Here is a 6,000-nt window from a genome sequence, read left to right as displayed (position 1 = left end):
ACTGCACTTCATCTACAAAGGGAAAGAAAGAGACACAGTGTAAATTTGGATGCATATACTTTGCCTTTAGTTTGTTAGGCTTTATTTGTTCTATCTGTATTGTGCCCAAGGGGCGGGTGGAGGATGATTTTGTTACATAAATAGAGGCATTGATGTCATTTGAAAGGTTTTCACAGTCCTGTGAAATAATAAGTACATATTTACTGCTTCCATAGGAATTAAGACGTTAAGTAGCAGCTAGATCCTGCTAATCAAATTGCCTTGATTACCTGATCATCATCAGCAAGCATGGGCACCTCTATGAAAGCTGACATTTTGGCAGCTTGTTGGTCTGGAACAGCTGCGTGTTAACATAATGCCACAGTTTTCACTGTAGCTTGCCTCCACCAGTGTATGAATGTGAGAGTGAATGAATAGTGGTATTGTAAAGCGCTTTGGGTGCCTTGAAAAGCACTATATAAATCCAATCCATTATTATTATTATTATTACAGTTTTACCGAGAGTGGACGTCCTGGCAAATTTACCCCAAGGTCAGACCCTGTAATGCTCAGAGAAACTGCAAAAACAAACCCAAGAGCTAAATCTCAGACTCTACAGGCCTCAATTATCATCACAAATGTTAAAGTTCATCACAGTACAATTAGAAAAAGACTGGACAAGTTGTTTGAAAGGGATGCAAAGAGAGAGCCTCTTATTAAGTTGAAGAAATCACAAGACTTGTGGAACATTGTCTTCTGGACAGATGAGAGCAAAGGGAAGATGTCTGGCTGTACAGCACAGCACCGTGATTGGATTGCATCATACACCGCACATCGGCACAAACACCTCATAGCAACAGTCAAGCACGGTGGTGGGGGGTTGATGATTTGAGCCTTTACTGCAGACACAGGCAACTTGCAGTCACTGAGTCGCCATGAACTGTATGTCAAAGTATTACAGAGTCAACTGTGAGGTCATCTGTAAAAAAGCTGAAGCTTGGCCAGAACTGGGCCATTACAAAAGAAAAATGAACCCAAGCACAGCAGCAAATCTACAACAGAATGGCTGAAAAAGAAAAGACTCAAACCGTTGCCAGACCTCAGGATGATGAATTCTGTGGCGGTACCTTAAGAGAGCTGTGCAGAAACAAATTTTAGCAAACCTCAATGAAATGAAGCAATGCTGCAAAGACTCTGGGCCAAAATGTCTCCACAATGATGTGAGAGACTGAAAATGATCACTTCAAATTATCGCTGCTAAAGACGGTTCTGCAAGCTACTGATCACAGGGTGTACTTTGATTTTCACAAGGCTGCAGAGTCCTGTGAAGACTTTCTTTTTCCTGACTGTACTCACAGCTCCTTGACTTACTACTCAAATCCACACAAAATACATGCAAGAAAGGGGCAACGCTGTAGCATCTCCACAGTGTCGACACAGTTGTGTAAACTGGGTAAATTCAGTGGGAAAATAATTCCTGCATTTTCATTCAAGCTTGAAACGTACCTAAATATGACACTATAAGAAAGGGCCAATATAACTGAATGAACTGTCACAGAGGAAGCAGTGGGTGATGGATGACAGCCCCAGGCACAGCTGTATTCATTCCCCCTGGAGTCACCTGCAGCAGTAAAAACATACCACTCAAACTGTAAATGCAGTACTGTCTGTTTTGACAACCCTCTAACACACGGGGCCTCGCCATATGGCATGCAGACAATACAAAGAGATTTACACAGCTTTTTTTTTATTTATTACCCTCTCTATAACTCTAATTAGAGCCCTGATGCTAATGTACTGCATCCCAAATTTAGTTCTTCTTGCATTTCTGCTATATACAAATACATCCAGTACCTCAAGTATGTTCAGTGCGAGGGCAGCTTAGGCTGATAGATAGTATTTCATCAATTTAAAACTTAGAGGGAGTTAGAAAGGTGGATAAAATGGCCAGGATTAACTGCTGAAAATACTTTAGTGGACTTACTCACGTAAGCTAGCACTGCCACCTTGAGGGAAACAAATTATATTAAAACATATTTTAAAACCACAGGTCTGACGGGGGAGTTGAGGGGATTTGAGGGTTGTTTTTCTTTTTTGGTCTGGCATTATTAGACTCTGTATAGCTGATTGACAATTGGGTGACCCAAAAACCCCAAAAGATGAACTAGTTTTCTTTCTAAAGTGCAAGTTTTAAAAATAGAGTCCCTACTAATATACAAACAGCTTTCCCATCTCTGACACATTTTCACTCTTATCATATGCTACATAGCGGTGACCTGATTCTTTGTGGGGACAAAGGCAAGACCCACATCAGTCCACTTCGCCAGAAGGACCTGCCAGGATTTTAACCACATGGTGGCGCTGTTTAATTGCGTATTACACTACTACTACTGCAGGTTTTAAGCTCCCTCTCAATAGAAGCAACCCAAGAAATTAGATGCTTATTGTTGTACTATTATTATTATTATTGTTGCTTATTGTAGATGTATTGAAGTAGAGGACATACACACACACACACATATATATATATATATATATATAAATACATATATATATATATATACATATATATATACATATATATACATATATATATACATATATGTATATATATGTATATATATGCATATATGATAATATAATTTTGAAGGAATTCAATTTATTTATATATATATATATAAATAAATTGAATTCCTTCAAAATTATATTATTATATATGTTGCAGGCAACGCTTTTAAACATGATGAGTTTTCAATATAGTCCAAAGGTAGATGTAAGGACGGTATTTTATCTGTTGTTTTTTTGTTTGTTTGTTTGTTTTTTGTTATACAAGAAAATATCTATAGATGTTAAACAAACTGATAAACTAGAGTTGCTTCGGACAATGCCTTTCTCACCTTACTGACTCACTTCCGTTTGAGCATTTAGTTGACGCATAACAGCAGACAGAGACAAAGCTCGTGTGTGGATAAAGACGCAAATGGAGCCATGATGGGGGGTGAATAACAAGTTAATATAATAACTGAAACCGACACAAGCTGATATCCAAACGACAGGTGATGAGTTTTATATCCCTGTGACCCCATAGCCTAATTCCCCACAAGTACACCGTAGAGTTTTATGATTCAGCTCACCTTTCTGTAATGAGAAAAGGGTTCTGAATAAGCACATCCCACCCAGCCCCAACCCCGAGCCCAAGCTACGTGACCTAAATTTAATTCGCCGTGTGCCTATCAGCAGCGGCCACACGGCGTCTATCGAGCGCTAGGACACGTCGGTTTTAGTCACATTTGAGCTATTTTGCGTGGCTCGTGTTTGCACAAGCAGCTCCTGACCTACATTCGCTGTGTCCCAGCCAATCTCCGGCGATACTTTGGCTTCTGGCAAACACAATCTCCACAAAGAAAGGAAACGTGACGGGGAGGAGGGGGCGGCAGGCGGAGGGGGAAGGGGGGGCGGCGGGAGTCACGGTGAGCGCCGCCCTTCAAGCACGTGCCGGCGCTTCTCCAGCGAAGATCGTCTATCGCGCGAAGACCTCCACCGCTCGACTGAGAACACGCGGCGCTGTTCTATGGGTAGAAAACGTGCTCTCAGCTCGAGCAGCTTTGACTACACTTAAAAGCACGTGGACTAAAGCTGAATATTGGTTTGGGGTTTATTCTATTATTATTATTTTACTTCTCACCTAATATTTATATTTTAATCTGTTGCAACATGCGGCTGCATTTATAAGCAATTAATACAGCTACATATATAAAAAATGTTATTTATCAGAGCTATTTCTTATATTTTGTAAATTTTGTAATATATTGTATTATTGACTTATTTCAGCCTCTTACTGTTATTGTCTTGGAGCAACTGTAACCCACATAATTTTCTTAGGGAATATTAATGTATTCTGATTCTGAAACTAACACGGGCATTAAAGCCACTCAAACGTGTACAAGGTGATAACAGTGATCTAGTTAATTCTGAGTGGCCATGTTCTGTAATAATGAGTTGCTGTGTTTGTTGCAGAATTATATTTGATTATTATTATTATTATTTCTGAGTTGCTTAGATTGTGTTTATTTTAACTTAGTTGCTCAACGAGTGAGGTGGGCTGCTAAAGCAGAGAATTACAGGCTCTTGGTGATCTAAGAAGATGCTCTCGACATGAATTTCATGCAAATCAAAAATAATGACAGGTTCATTAATTATCTTAAATGTTACTGACCAAAGCAATGAAATGAGGATCACTTTAAAGTAATGTAAAAACTAAGTAATAGTGTTAAATAAATACAAGCATTAACAAATGCACATTTGCTTCTCCTTTCCATTAAAACTTAAAGTTGTTACCCCAATATTCTATTCTATTTACATTGCATACAGGTGCTGCTGATCCACTTCTACACTGCAGTCATTGAATCTGTCTTGTGCAACTCAATCAGGGTCTTATTCAGTGCAGCTGCAAAACAGTGTAGAAATATACAAAGAAAAAATTACAATTACAGCTAACAGGAAGGAAGTGTGAGCTGCTCCCTTCTCTTCATCCTTTAGGACTTGTACTCAAAAAACCAGGAAGTGGGCAGTGAGCATCATCACATATTCTTCACTTCACACCCTGGAAACAAGCTTTTTAAACTCCTCCACTCCAGCTGGCACTACGGATCTCCCATACCACGGCAACCAAACACAGAAACAGCCTGTTTCCCACTACCACCATCCTTATCAACAGCTTACATTTATTCTTCGTTATTCCAAGACGATTATTGCATTCTGCTTCAAATCCACAATTACTGGATTTTACCCATCCTCAACATCACAGCCAACTCCATGCACATTATGCTGTTTCACTAGTTTATTACACTGCACTTCATATAAATTGGTTGTTATATCTGATCTGTGTGAGGTTTGTGTTAACCCTGCTGAACACTGTAATAAGTTTGTTTGTATACATTATGTAATACAATATCCAGTCTGTAATAGATCGTCTTATATGTATATAATCTACCTGCCAGGATTTTCTTTGTGCACATTGATAACACCGTATAATATGGCCCATGTGTAAGGGTGTAATTTCACTACAATTATATAATTTCAGTGTATTTCACCTGAAATTGCAATGTAACTATATTAACCCAAAAATTCTTAAGTAAAATTAATTATGAACTTTTTAAAATACTTACAGTATATTTTGTCTAGTTTTTATGTAAAATACTTGAAGTTACACCCTACTTATAATTGCTTGCAGTATGAATTTGAATTGCTATCCCCCTTGTCTACCTGTAAGTAAAATTAGGCACGCACTTCTTAACATTACTTACAATATATTTACTTCTTCTTTCCTGTAAAATACCTAAAAGTTACACCCTACTTCAAATAGCTTGCAGTATAATTACTTCGTCTTTCTTTCCTTTAAAAGTTACTTGGATACTTAATGAACTGTCAGCCCTTGTTCTAATGTATAGACCTGTAAAGTAAAATTACTTGTGCACTACTTAAACTTGCAATATATATACTGGCTTCTTGTAAAATACCTGAAAATTCCATACTACGTAACACTGCGTACAGTATAAATACTTCTTTCCTGTAAAATACTTTAAGTTACACCCTTGTTTTAGTGGATCTTCTTGTAAGTATTAGTGGCTAAATATAACTGTATCATAATTTCAAGACTGAGAATCCGTTTAATTCTCAAAGAATTACACAGTGACATCTTAATTTTCTACACTGCACCACCAAATCCCGGAACCAAATCCTTGTGTGTGCGGCAACCTCGGCGAAAACAAATTTGAGTCTCATCCTGAGGTCTGAAGACGATGCCCGAGTGAGACCTCTTCTCCTCTTTCGCAGTCTCTCCCTCGCTTCACCCTCTTATCGCCGAGCCCAGGCAGCTCATTAGCATAAAATGTGTGTCAGTAGGGCAGCGCGAGCTCACATGCAACGCGCACATGCTGCAGAGCTTTAACCAGCATTCCAGTGTCGAACGAGCCCGATGTGCCGTCTCCACGCGGGGCTCTCGGCCAATGAGAAAGTGAG

This window comes from Simochromis diagramma, unplaced genomic scaffold, assembly GCF_900408965.1.
Source record: "Simochromis diagramma unplaced genomic scaffold, fSimDia1.1 OVJJ01000483.1, whole genome shotgun sequence".
In the NCBI taxonomy this organism is placed as follows: Eukaryota; Metazoa; Chordata; class Actinopteri; order Cichliformes; family Cichlidae; genus Simochromis; species Simochromis diagramma.
The sequence above is the reverse complement of the archived record's forward strand: the minus strand, read 5'-3'. Positions refer to the sequence as shown.